General features: G+C 41.6%; 1 protein-coding gene across 1 annotated transcript in view; it reads left to right on the plus strand.

Annotated features, from left to right (window-relative positions):
• Positions 1-14,896, plus strand: part of zfh2 (Zn finger homeodomain 2) — a 250,655-nt gene that overhangs the window by 171,709 nt on the left and 64,050 nt on the right. The gene's annotated exons all lie outside the window — the stretch shown is intronic.

Genomic DNA, 14,896 nt, shown 5'->3' on the forward strand with positions numbered 1-14,896 from the left:
GTAATCTAAATTTGGTATATTCCAAATTTAGATCACCGTAATAATAATAATAATAATAATAATAATAATAATAATAATAATAATAATAATAATAACAACTGTCAGAAAGGAGTTACAAAATTTGAAGTTCATCAGACCTGTAACAGCCGAACAAAAGATCTACCTTGCAAATATATCCACGACTGTTTATTTTATTTCAATGTACGCCGATTGTCTCGCTAAACTGCTAGCAGTGTGCATAATTTTGTCGTAAAGTATGATTATAATTTTGCCATGAAGTACAAACGTTCAGATCAAAAGGGAAGTTTTGGCACCTGACAGAGCCGTGCGCCATACCCATGGCACCGTGGCATGCCCACGACTGATTTATATCGGGGTGGCAAATGACCGCGTCGCTGACAATGGAAACTTGCGTCTTGTGTGTGTGTCTTTCTTTTCATTGTGGAAGGGGGTGGGGGCGGGGGGCAGGTTTCCCTCCTTTGCAAATTGTCATGGCTTAAGGCTGGAGAAGTGACTTTCTCTCTCTCTCTCTCTCTCTCTCTCTCTCTCTCTCTCTCTCTCTCTCTCTCTTTGTAGTTTTTGCAGTGAACGGTTGCTGAGTTTGCACTGCAAAAGTAGGTCACTCCCCGCCTTCTCCGCTTCTCTTTTCTCTCCTTCTTAGAATAAATTCCCCGAAATATAAAACATTTCTATTAGATGTCGATCTTGCAATTCATTTCTCCTCGGTAATTTTAAGGGAAACGCGTTTCCTAATTAGTCCCCAGCAGAGTAATATAAATGAAATAATAGTGAAGGTCGTTTATCAAATATATAGAAATTTGGCAATCTTCAAAATATGGCTATGAAAACTACCCTTGATATCCGTCACTTATATTTTTCAGATGAAATCTTACAAAAATGAGTGTTTAACTGATTAATCCGTGGAGGGAAACATCAAATCGCAGTTGCAGAGTGCGATCGTAAAATACGATATTGTTAATGTGCCCTAATGAAAGTTCTGTTTCCGCAATTGTGGAGGAAGAACCCCGCCCCCCCGCCCTTTTGGCTTCTACTACGGTACGATTGTCGTGGGCAGGTGGTGGTGGTGTTGTTGATGGCGATGGGGATTGTGATAGCGTGGCTGGCGGTAGATGTGGTAGAGTCTGTGCTTGGAAGTTGGGAGGGACACCCCGATCGTAAATTAGACAGTAACACCTGTAATTAGACAGAAGATTCCGCACCCCCTACACTCACGGTCTCAGTGATACAAACGCAACAAGTAAGAATTGCGCGTGAAGTTTCTTCAGCGCAGTCAGGTTTTCTGTACAGCGTGCAGTCAAGGCCACCAAAAATAGATCTGTCTTTCGGTGGTCTCGGTATAATGCTGTATGAGCCGCGGCCCATGAATCTTTAACCACGGCTCGGTGGTGGCCTGGCTTATATCGTTGCCAGAAGCACGATTATGGCTAACTTGAACATTAAATTAAATAAAAACTACTGAGGCTAGGGGGCTGCAATTTGATATGTTTGATGATTGGAGGGTGGATGATGAACATATCAATTTGCAGTCCTCTAGCCTCAGTAGTTTTTAAGATCTGTGGGGGACGGACAGAAAAAGCCGGCACAATAGTTTTCTCTTACAGAAAACTAAAAACGAACGTCCACTCGCCGAGACACTATCATAGTTGCGTACACAGACTCACACACACTCGCTATAGCTCGCAAAGACACGCAAACGCGTGTGCCCTTAGAAGCTCACATATGCAAAGTCTTTATGGTACATCTGGCTGTTATGCCATGGCGTTTGCCGGTGAAACTATTTAGTTTTCCGTTATTATACGTTTTATGTATAACAGTTTGAGAGGTTTATGGTAACTCACATTTATTTCCATACACTCTCACTTAAAGTGAAGAGAGGAATTTCCACAAGCGTTCTTCATAAGTCATTTATAATACTGCAAATTCATTAGCTCCGTGTACGCTCAGATAATAAGAAACGATGAAAATATTTCCTTGCTGTTGCCATTATTATTATTATTATTATTATTATTATTATTATTATTATTATTATTATTATTATTATTATTATTATTATTATTATTGTGGAAAGAGGGAGTTTAGGGGTTAAGCTTCAAATCTCTGCGGTTGACGTTTTGAACAGCGCACCAGTTTCGTTTCTGGGGAGTGCTACTGGTGTTGTTTTTGCCAGATAACTGTCGATAATGAACTTAAGTTTATCAAACCTACCAGATATGTAAATATGTCAGCATTTATGGAAGTTGGTGGTTAAGCTTGAATAATTACTAATATATATATATATATATATATATATATATATATATATATATATATATATATATATATAAATAATATATGTGTGTGTGCGTGTTTATGTATGTTTTATATATATATATATATATATATATATATATATATATATATATATATATATATATATATATATTCCTGTCCCATGCCCATTCATCTTGACCCCATCAGCCGCTGATAGCAATTTACGACTGGGTGGACTGGTGGGCGGCAAGACTAGAGCAATCCTTGTCTTGGCAGACATGAGCCTAGCCTCTTGTTGTTCATCTTCAAGAAGTTTTATTGATACTCTCGGCTCTAGTGTGGCAATGACCAGTTGCTGATCACTGCCGAAATCTACTCTGGGTGATCTATTTGGAATCTGTAATTCCCAACTGGAGAAATCCTAGTGTAATTTTGAGTATTCTCTTGTGAGAAAAGAGTAACCCCAATTACCAAATTATTTGTACAGTAAATAACGCTTGCACCCGATTTGAAGTTTCTTCCAGCATTTTCTTGCTATCACATCATCCATTCCTTCATTGTTCCCAATAACTGTTGCATTTATGTCACCAGCAACGATTTTCATGCATTTCATTTCTAATATTGGCAGTTCTGTATAAAATCCATTTTTAAATTCTTTGGAGAGTTCAGTGGTTTGGTGCATAACAAACTCTAATACTCACATTGCTTTGTTTTCACATAAATCTTTCCAGCAGTGATCTAGTGTTCACTGCTTTCGAGTCAGTTATACTGCACTTTTTGCATTTGGAGTTAAGAAGGGCCTATACTCCCCTGCCAATTCCATTTGCTCTTCATGATGCAATCTCTTTCCATTCTTTGAACCCTGATTCACAATCAGCTAAGGTGTCGAATTCAGATCTCTTAATGTTTTCTACCTCTTTCTAATTAGATTCAAGATTCTTACGCTTCAAATTCCAATTTATCTTTAGTATTTATAGACGGCTGCGGACATTAGCCATCTTCAGCTAGGAGCTGTGCGCTACAAGAACCAGCCTATCCGTTTGTCTTGGGCCAGGGATCGTCCTTGGATTCTGCGAGTTTGTGCGTGTGTGTGTTTCTGTGCGTGTCTGGACATGTTTTTGCGTATGTGTGTATGTATATATATATGTATATGTATATATATATATATATATATATATATATATATATATATATATATATATATATATATATATATACATGTACACATATATGTATATATATACATACATATATATATACACATATATAATCATATATATATCATATATTTATATATGGATAGATAGATACTCAGAGATTGATATTGCCAAGTACAACGTTCGAAGGATGTTATGTGCTGTTCTCGAAAAAGAGTTTAGTCATGCCGTATAATTTTGTCATATATTTGCTAAAATTCTCTTGAAGCAGTTTTTGTTATCAAGATCATTTTCTTAAATTACTTTCTCCATCGTAGAAGTTATTATTGTTGCAGCCAGAGTGTTCAGTTTGCTTCATTGTAATGCTTATCAAATCATTTTAATAACTAAATAAAGTAGATTTCTAATTTTACTGTTGGGTCGAATGGAGACTCAGTATGATACCGAATCGGCTTTCTGAGACCATGGTCGCCGTCGGGGGTTATTTGTGAGAAAAGGCGTAGTGGATAGCTTTATAATTTAGAGAAAAAACGTGAAGAATATAGAACATATATAAAAAAAAACAGTCTAGAGAAAGCAGATGAATTTGGGAAAACGGAAATGCAATCATAATAATTACAAATCCCTTCGATGGAAGTCTCTGGCCGAGGTGAGTCCTCCAGTGTTGCCAACGTCTGCGCTCTCATCTTTCCTCCCCCCAGACATCCACCGCCCCCACCCACCCGTCACTGCCAGATCACCATCCTCCCCTCACGCCCTCTTGAATGGCCTTGTAGCCTATTAAATTGACTTCTCTTTTGTTTTATTGTATCGCAGCAAATTTTCCATTGTTGGAGCCTGCCGTAGAAGAGAGACTTTTCCTTTATATCGCAGGACTTTCATTTGGAAACATTGATTTTTTCAACTTTTTTTTTTAACTGTCTTACGTTCACAGACGAGACAAGACGTTATGGTTGTGTTTTCTATAGATCATTTTATGGTGATTAAGGGATTTTCAAATATCTTTCTGGATGTTTCTAATTTGTCCTGGTATATCGCAGTTTCAAAATATCATTTCATTGTTAGGCAGGTTAATAATCTAAATTATCATCAGTGGCCATGTTTTATAAGCGCATTATTTGCCTAGTAAACAAAGCTTAGAGGAAACCGTTACTTTTAATGTTTCTTTCCTTTTATATCTTGTATGTCGTTGTTGTTTCCTGGTCGGGTTGGACGGACAGTCACGATGATTTGCCCTGACGAAGACGTCATTAGAGGCAGCACCGATGAGAGGCCTTCGACATGATAATTGACAAGTTCGATTCCGCCTCCTCAAAAACCCCAACCCTCGTTCAGGTTTCCGGTCATTAGCGATGAGTATTCGATTGTATATTACCCAGACCTGTCAGGTACTGGAAGATGTCCCTGAACGTACGTGCAGTTACACCGTGTTCGTCACAGTCTGACTGTAGATCTAGTTTCTTCGTGTGTACATTATGCGCCTGTCCCGGACAGTATAGGAAGTCTAAGGAGTAGTAATACGTTTAGTATCGACATAAACGCAATATTCACTAAACACAGATACGTTCCAAAAAAAACAGTTTTTTCGAATTGTGACCTGCGAGGGGAACATTTCTCCAAATATGTCTGGGAGCATGCGTCATTTCGTAAAAGTATTCCTGTATGCAAATGCGTTTATGGGAACACACACTGGTAAACAGCGATGCTTAATCCGTTTCAGACGCAGGCCCCATAAGTAACTGTAACCAGCGCCCAAATTTGGTCGCCTTTTCTTCAGCATCTCGAATCCAACATAAACATAACGCCAGCATCTTTGCGACACAGGAGAAGCGATCTAAGCGGGAAAGGGAGGAAACAGTGATTTGCATAATCGAAAAAGCGACAAGTGAGCCGATAAGCTTGTTCTTCCTCTCCAAGTACGCCCGTGAACACGCCTTAATCCTGGCACTGTCCATTCAGAGGCGGATGGAACCTCTACGACAAAGATGGTAGATTCGATTCATAACCTACAGCCGTCATTCATTCGGGTGACGTGCAACAACAACGTTTCTCATCAGTGATGTTTGGCGATCAGGTCTACTTGGCAGGACAATTGGCCTTCTTCGTTCTCTGTGGATCGCCTCGTCAGTACGTTTCCTTGGACTATAGGTCTGACTGTCTCGGGAATATTTTCTGCTAATCAGGATTTGTTTCTGCTTGTGTCATACTGTAACTATCTAAGTTAGCGTATATATATATATATATATATATATATATATATATATATATATACATATATATATACATATATATATATATATATATATATATATATATATATATATATATATATATATATATATAAGCACCGATCTTCTTAACCGGAAGAGCTTCCAACAGAGGTATAGGCAGTAGTAAAGTATGTATGTGTGTGTATGTGTATGTGTGTGTGTATGTGTATGTATAAATTAAGCGGTTTTCCAAAGTGGCTTCAGAGGAAAATCAACCCAATGTCGCTGCCATATTTATACTTTTAACTCTTCAAACATGTCTGATTCCGCTTGCACAAAATGCTTCCATAAACAGAAACAGACGCTCATTTATGTATACTGTATATATGTATATATATGTATATATATATACATATTTATATATGTATATATATATATATTATATATATATTATATATATATATATATATATATATATTGTTACGTGTGAGGGTCTTGGTTGATCATGTATTATTCAATTTACGTAAGTTTTACGGCCCTGCAAACCAAGATTACACGTAACCTGTCACTTGAAGCCAAAAGTTAACCTCAAAGACAGACGTTAATTAGCCAAAGGTCGCCAGTTAAGGGTTATTAACCTTAACAAAGAATATTTGAGATGAATTTGATTTTAAACGCAACGGTTCTTCCAAACATTCGGACGCGAGGCATACAAAAGCATCGAGATTTAACCTGATTTTGCTTACCCTAAATCCTAGGTATTTTACTGGAATAATGGGGTTGAAGCTAACAATAAAATAATTTGACTTAATCTAGACTTCGTGAACACATATACCGTAAGTGGTGGCTGAAGGGGAACAAAGGAAATTTGAAATACAGAAAAAGGATAAAAGAATGGGCGAAGTTTTGAACAAAAAGCGACTTTACCTTAGGACGAACGTTGTGCGCATCAACGACCGACGTGGAGTTCTTGCAATTGTTTCTTCACTTCACTAATAGAATAATAGACAAAGAAAGGGGGAAGAGGTCCAACTGGACGTGTTATCTCTCCGAAAGCTTGGTTCTCTCTCTGAAGTTCTCGGACCGGCCTAGGTCAACAACAATCACCCCAGGTGTCCACGTTCTTGTTTTCAAAACATTCGCCATGAGACAGGTAGAAAGGAAAAAGGGCCGTAGGACCACCTATTTTTAAGGCTGATATGGGAATTTTCCTATAGGGGAAAAATGGCTAAATGCTACCTATCCTTCTCCAACGGACGGTAAGGTTTTGAACTGAGACGCACCTATATAGACAATGTCTTTTCCCGGTCTCAGTCAGGCTGATATTTTTACAATCAAAAGTTACGAGGGCGAACAGCAGTAATATTTGTAAAAGCTCCCCCCCTTAAGAGGGCCTTCACTCCCTTTTCGGGCGTGAAGGTCTATACTAAGCAAGCTGTTCGCCTCTCGTAGGTTACTCTCCTTCCCTGAGCAGATTAGTCCTGGTTAGCCTACCTAGCTACAGAACTACCTAACCCTAGATAGGATATGAGCTATAATCACTACTTAACCTAATTCTAATAGTACTAGAAGGTGCTCACGGTTATTATAGGCTACCTCCTACAATCATGATGTGTTTTAGACCTAGCCTAGTGGTACGTTCTATGATATTCCCTAGCCTAACCTATCCTAACCCGACCGTAGCACCAACGTAAGAGTTAATATTCTAACTAAATTACAACATGGTTTATGTTTAATACAATTAAAATTTACTAGTTAATTCATGAGGGTTGCCTCATATGATAAATGGGTGCCTCACTGAGGTCTTAGGCCATGCGTGTCACGAGCATCGTGGCTCGTTTCACAATAGTTGAGATTACTGAAATTAGTTAGGCTACTTACATGATTACTGCGGCTCGGTGGTAAGTGGAAAGAACAAGGTTACTAAATTGATGTACTGTACTTTAAGGTGGCTAGGCTAGGTACAAATAAAAGGAAGAGATCACACTGGCTACCTTCTCTGGGCAAGGGGCCAGGATCACTCTTAGATGTTAGGGCACTGTGCCGAGAGGGCACTAGTGCCAGGATGAGCTTATAGCTTCGCAACTACTGGGCTCTCTTCCGCCCCTTCTTCTTCTTCTTCGGTTTCCTCCAAGGCCTATCAGTAGCTGGCCTAGCAGGTGATGAGAGCACCAACTCCGGGGACAGGCCAGAAGGGCTAGCGGGCGCGGTCAGGGGCAACTGCAAAAGCTGCGGGAGGACTCCCTACTCCGGCTGCTGCGACAACCGAGCGAGCGATCTCGACTTCTGCATCCGAGGATGCCAGTTCCTGGTCTTCCAAGGAGGGGTACCATTTCGATCCTCCAGGGTTCATCCCTGATTCAAATTTTGCAAAGAAGAATCTTGCAAAGAAGAAGTTTCAGGTGCTGGAGGCTCTCCAGTCGCGATGATCAACTGCATGGGGAATCCTAAATCTCCGGAGGAGGATTCGCCTCATGATTTAGACCCGGCATAGGGCCTTTTCCATTGGTAGCTCAACGTCCGTGGCGGACGGAGTCTGGCACTGCTCAGTGCTCGCAAGTGGCACTGGCAGCAGTTGAGGGTCAGGCATGCCTGACAAGGGGTCCGGAGGTGCACTACCTCGCGGACGACTTGTGGTTGGCTGCGGCAGAGATTCCTGCCCCAGCGGGAGATCGTAGCCTCTCCTAGAGTTTTGTTCGGGGGCGTCCGCTGGGCGTTGCTTGCTTGGGCAGCCCTCCCAATTTGTGGAGTGGTCTGCCCGCTTGCACGTCCTGCAGCGGTACTGCTCCTCCTGAATCTCTCTTCGCGGAGGGGGAGGACCTCTTGGTGGGCCAGCCCTTCGCGATTGGAGAGGGCTAGGCCTGAAATAATTTGGTTTATGCCCCTTCCGCGGACCACTTTGGTGGGCGGAAGGTGGAGGTTTGTCATGGTTGAGAGGTTTACATGTGGCCTCCGTGGAGGAGGTAACGTGGCTGCGGAGTGGCGTTGGTGACGGGCTTCCGCAGAGAAGATCCCGACCCAACAAGAAGACCACTCCGGGCCGAATTCCACCTACCACGCCGAGGCGGTGGGGTATCGTGCCCCAAGGTGTCATAACCTGGAGTTGGACAGTAGGAACGGTGATGGTGTGGCCCTCATCCACTTCATTTCCCACCGCGTTTCTTCGTCAAACCACAGCACCGGCTGGCACTTGGGCCCTGGCGATCAGGCTAATGTCTGCCGCAGTGTCTACTGTGACCGGAAGGGTCACTGGCAGGCTAGTGCTCTGAAGAGGGGCCACCGAGATGAACTGGGTTTCAGTCTCTCGGGTAAAGGATCCGGTGCGGACCAGCAGCAGAAAATGAAGTGCTGATTAGGTTGACAAATTTGGTGGCGGGGACATGATGTGGACAGGCCGAGATCCAGCATTGTAGTGGCTAGCAGCCCCACAGGATTTGCACGGGCCTTTTGGATGGGCTCGGTGGCCTGCAGTAACTGTTGGAGGAGAGGGCTGAGCAGATGAATCGGAGCGGAGTTCTGGCTGGTAGGGTTAGGCTGCTTATTAGTGCCGAGTTTGTATCGGCACTCAGCTTCAGCATGGCCCCCCTTCTTGCAATAGTTGCACAGGGTCTTGCTAGGCAGTCCATTCTTCGGGCGAGTGGAGTTCGAGAGGTAGGCCGGAGGGATGATTCGCTTCTGAGAGGTGCTATGCGACTGATTGAAGGTTTCCCACGAATCAGCCATGCGACAAGCTTCCATAAGTGTGGAGGGCTGTTTATCGTTAAGATATACTGCAAGGGGCCCTGGCACACATTGGAAAAGGTCTTCTAGCATGGTCCGATTGAAAAGATCCTCCAACGTCGTGCAGGCCAAGGAGTCGAACCAGCGCGTACCGGACTGGGTTTTGTGACATGCCCATTCCGTCCAAGACCAGCCGACTTCCTTGGCAAGACCTCGAACCGTTGTCTCCATTTTTCTGGGGTTATTTCGTAGGCCTTTGTAATGACTCTACGAACTTCCGCCACGTTGCCTCTCTGGCTCTTCTCCAGTGAGCGTTTACTGCCTTAGCTTTTCCTCCATATGCTTGGCTAGTATTAAGGCTCTCTCCGTCTCCGTGGTGCTGTAGTTATCGAAAAGAGCCTCGATCTCCTCCAGCCATGCTTCTGGCTCGTCCTCAGTCCACTTGGGGACTAGGGAATTGATGCTCGAAATTGGAGCGTTTGATGCAGCAGGTGTAGGACTGGAGGCTTGATGGCTAGCCATAGCTTCGGCATTCTCCATTTTCGCTCTCTCAAGCTCGAGCTCCTTCTCCTTTAGGGCTAACTCAGTTTCCTTGCAGGCTAACTCATGCTGTCTCCTTCTTTCTTCTCTTTCCTCTTCATATTGCCTTTGCTCGGCTTCATACACCCTTCGTTCGGCTTCATACTTCCTCTGCTCGAGTCTTTCTTCCTTCTCCCGCTTGGCCAAGTCGTCCACTTGCTCCTTAACCCAGGTAGTAAGTTCCGAGCCGGTGAGACCTGCCGCCGTCCCCAGCCCCAGGAAAGTTTTATAATGCTCTGCTGCCATGGTTCTGGTGGGGAAGGGCGTCTAACCGGGTCGAGTGGGCGTACTTGGGCAGCGAGGAAGTGTCTCTTCAATGACGTGGCACCCTTTCAAAAGGTGGCACTGTAGTTCGGGTGTGCCGTGTACAGGTCACACTGGTGGCACTCAGTATCCCTTGGCACTGGTGCAGGTTAGGTTCCAGAAGAACCTTCTCTTCTGTGTTCCCTTTTGTTTTCTTTAGTGGCAACTATGGTGCCAATGTGTTCCTAGGGACCCTCTACTGGAGTCCAACTAGGCTATATGGGGGAGGAAAGGCACTCTACACCCCTGCAGAGTGCAACAATCGAATGAGAGAGAAAGGGAAGGTAAAAGAGAGAGAGAGAGAGAGAGAAGCTATTTCCAGTGATGAGTGCTGCAAATTATTGGCACTGTGGAATAAAGTGAATTTGGGTTTTTTTTTTTTTTTTCTTAAAGATCCTCGTGAGTGGCTGGTCCCAGTACTGGCCCCTTCTTTTTTTCAGAGGGTGAAAACTACTGTTGGCTTTTTGGTCTGGATAGCAGGCCTCACTGTGTGACCGACAGTTTATCACTGTATTGTAATTACTCTTAACTTGTCCTCATCTATTGTGGGACAGAGGTGTTTTCTTTTAATTGGTTTAAGTATTCGAATTAATTAGCCTAGTGTCGGCCGTTCTTTCTTTGAAGAGGGTCACGTACACTTAGGTTAGGAATGCTTACTTGAATGACACGAGAGAGAGAGAGAGAGAGAGAGAGAGAGAGAGAGAGAGAGAGAGAGAGAGAGAGAGAGAGAGAGATTTTCAATCAGCGAATTTCTTGCTGCTTGAGAACATGTAAACAAAGATTTTATACATGCACAATGGCATGGATCTTAATAAAATGATATAGATGCGTCGTCTTGGCTTCCTTAGGGATTACTTTATTATCTTAATTTTCCCGGGAGCCGACGTCACAAAAGTTTATCGTAAAAATTTTAAATTTTCTTTATATGATTTTTATAGTAGGTATTCGTATAGGAACTTGTGGTATTACTCCTAACTAAGGCCTATCTTTCCCTGCCTAAATTATCTTTTGTTTTTTGTTTTTTTTTTTCTACCGAAGTCTGTCTAACTTCTACTACGCCGAGAGAGTAGTTCCAAAAGGGCTGGGAGCAGAGTGGTCACAACAGAGAATGACAATAACAAGGTCTTAAGATGGCGGAAAATCCCGTTAGGCCTAAGTTTCAAAGACAACCTCGGCCGGCGTAAGGAAACCCCAAATGGCCGTTCTCTCACAAACAGTTCGACCAATTTCAAAACAACTGCGAACACAAGTGGGGAATATTTTCTTTTTTTAGCACAAATTCAAACAACGAAACAAATGCAGGTATCCAGATTTTACTTTAAATATACCAATCATGCATAGTGTTTTTTACGTTACGGATGGAAAACTAAATTACCAAACAACTTTGTGTCTTTTTGTTATCGTTCTCTCACCGGTGAAACATCCTCGGCAAACAATGGAATAGATTTGCGTGATTTGGAACGGACCAAATTTACTTTTACTGAAAATGTATTTTATGATACAATTACTACTTCCGTTCGTTCGCCACTTCACTGACACGGTTTTGAATGATTCCCGCTATATGCAAACAATAACGATCGGAATTGCCGACGCGATTTCTAAATTACTTTGTGTACATGAACTGGGCTCCGCGATTCTCGGCCTTTGAATTCGTTACTTGAACGACTTCTCTCACGGTCCGAACACGGTAAAATGCCCTTTCTCAAACGACACAAATTGTGATTCGCTCTGCTCTCGAGTTGCACCCTTTCCTACGCTAATTCTCGCTACACTTGTTATACTATTCTCTTTACTGCTTATTATTATGCCTGGTTCCTTGTTTGGAAGAATGAAATGGGGTTCGCTATCTGACTTTTATTTTTTTTTGGAATTAATGTAATTTTAATTTCCTTTTCTCCAGATTCTTTCTCTAAAATGTACTTTAGATTCTACGCAAGGTCGCCAATGTTACGTGTGAGGGTCTTGGTTGATCATGTATTATTCAATTTACGTAAGTTTTACGGCCCTGCAAACCAAGATTACACGTAACCTGTCACTTGAAGCCAAAAGTTAACCTCAAAGACAGACGTTAATTAGCCAAAGGTCGCCAGTTAAGGGTTATTAACCTTAACAAAGAATATTTGAGATGAATTTGATTTTAAACGCAACGGTTCTTCCAAACATTCGGACGCGAGGCATACAAAAGCATCGAGATTTAACCTGATTTTGCTTACCTAAATCCTAGGTATTTTACTGGAATAATGGGGTTGAAGCTAACAATAAAATAATTTGACTTAATCTAGACTTCGTGAACACATATACCGTAAGTGGTGGCTGAAGGGGAACAAAGGAAATTTGAAATACAGAAAAAGGATAAAAGAATGGGCGAAGTTTTGAACAAAAAAGCGACTTTACCTTAGGACGAACGTTGTGCGATCAACGACCGACGTGGAGTTCTTGCAATTGTTTCTTCACTTCACTAATAGAATAATAGACAAAGAAAGGGGGAAGAGGTCCAACTGGACGTGTTATCTCTCCAAAGCTTGGTTCTCTCTGAAGTTCTCGGACCGCCTAGGTCAACAACAATCACCCCAGGTGTCCACGTTCTTGTTTTCAAAACATTCGCCATGAGACAGGTAGAAAGGAAAAAGGGCCGTAGGACCACCTATTTTTAAGGCTGATATGGGAATTTTCCTATAGGGGAAAAATGGCTAAATGCTACCTATCCTTCTCAACGGACGGTAAGGTTTTGAACTGAGACGCACCTATATAGACAATGTCTTTTCCCGGTCTCAGTCAGGCTGATATTTTTACAATCAAAAGTTACGAGGGCGAACAGCAGTAATATTTGTAAAAATATATATATATATATATATATATATGTATCTGTTTCAACCGACAACGAAACAAATGAACAGGACAACAGCTCTCAAGCAGGATTTGAATTCGTGCCTTCCGAGTTACAAGCACAAGCTGGAATTATATTTTCATACTCCATTGAGAGTTACAGGATTCATACATTCGTGCATTTAGTACATGAAAAAGTAGTAATAATGTCAAATATATATATATATATATATATATATATATATATATATATATATATATATATATATATATATATATATAGAGAGAGAGAGAGAGAGAGAGAGAGAGAGAGAGAGAGAGAGAGAGAGAGAGAGATTTGTGTAAAGAAAATCGGAGAAAAAAAGAAAATATCTGTTCTGTCTGTCCAACTGTGATACGTGAGTTGTTGTAGTCCGTGTTGTTCAAAGGCCAAAGCAGGTAACACGGGTCAGTTTATCCCCGATTTAGTTTTTACACCTTTTCCGCCCTTCTGTGAGGACCCCCTGGTGCGTATCTCAACTTAGTTATTTACAATCATTTACGATTATATTCCTGTAATTTGGGGGGAGCAATTTACAGGGAAATAACCCTGTGTTTTGAAGCGTCCTTTTGATTGCTCGGGCGCGTTTTCCATCGTCTGTTAGGAGACTTGGGGCTGTTTCTACGCTCAATCATATTTATGGAAATATTGCGTCCATGTTATCTATAATTACCGGCTTTATAATCCGCTGTGATATTCTGCCGTGAACATCACGGATTGAGATGGAGGGAGGGACATTGATCTAGAGGAAGAGGTGGGCCAGGTACTGTGGGGAAGGTTAAGCTAAGGTGAGCGGGGGACGTACACGAGTGGAGGGAGGAAGGGGCTACGCCAAGGAAGCTATTGTACGAAGACAGGCGATGGTGAAAAAAATGAGAAAAAATGGAAGAGCAATGACAGGTGGTGATTAGGTGGAGAAATCACGTAAATTGGACCAGAATTGAATTCGTTCCATTTTCGCCTTATTAACTGTCCAGAGACACGGTTGATGCTGACTGATTAATATTTAGGAGCCTGCTTCGGGTGGTGCTTTTGAGGGCCGTGGTAGCTACAGCGAGAACAAAGCTGATATGTGGTGTGCCGGAGATTGATTGGCAAAATAGTTGAACAACATTCTGGGTAACGATAAGAATGGTGAGTGTAACTAGTAACAGCAGCACTCGGTGTGAGTGATAGTGGCTAAAACTCCAGCAGTAATAACATTAATAAAGAGAATTTTGACAATGTTAATTCATAATTTTTCGTTTTTATGCAATAAAATTCTTAATAATTTTATCACGTAGATATCAGATTCGCATTTTAAATATAAAGCGGTTTCATTTCTTACTATAGAGCTTAAATTCACCTTTTTTTTTTTCTATATGCTGAACCTTGACATGAGAAGTAAAAATATGAATCTTAGAAATAAATTTTCTGGACGTAATCTTTTGATAATAACAAAGATGTGTATTTCCCTCATGCCAAACATCAGTCAATTACTGTAGAGCCTGGAGTGGGAATGAGAGAAAATAAATTTCATTAAAATTATTATTATTATTATTATTATTATTATTATTATTATTATTATTATTATTATTATTAATATTTGTACCAGATTCTTCACTGGTCTTCAGCGATGAAGAAGCCCAGGTTTTCCCACTAAACATGGTTATGAGTCCTTTGGAAAAGACTGATTATATCTGGTCGAGGAAACAAAGAATAGGATTCCACTGAAGTTCCTGTCTTCAGGAATACCAAAGGAGCACCCACTCCCGTTTGGATTTCGGGGAATCTCTCTCTCTCTCTCTCTC

The sequence above is a fragment of the Macrobrachium rosenbergii genome, chromosome 20 (genome assembly GCF_040412425.1).
Source record: "Macrobrachium rosenbergii isolate ZJJX-2024 chromosome 20, ASM4041242v1, whole genome shotgun sequence".
Taxonomy (NCBI): Eukaryota; Metazoa; Arthropoda; class Malacostraca; order Decapoda; family Palaemonidae; genus Macrobrachium; species Macrobrachium rosenbergii.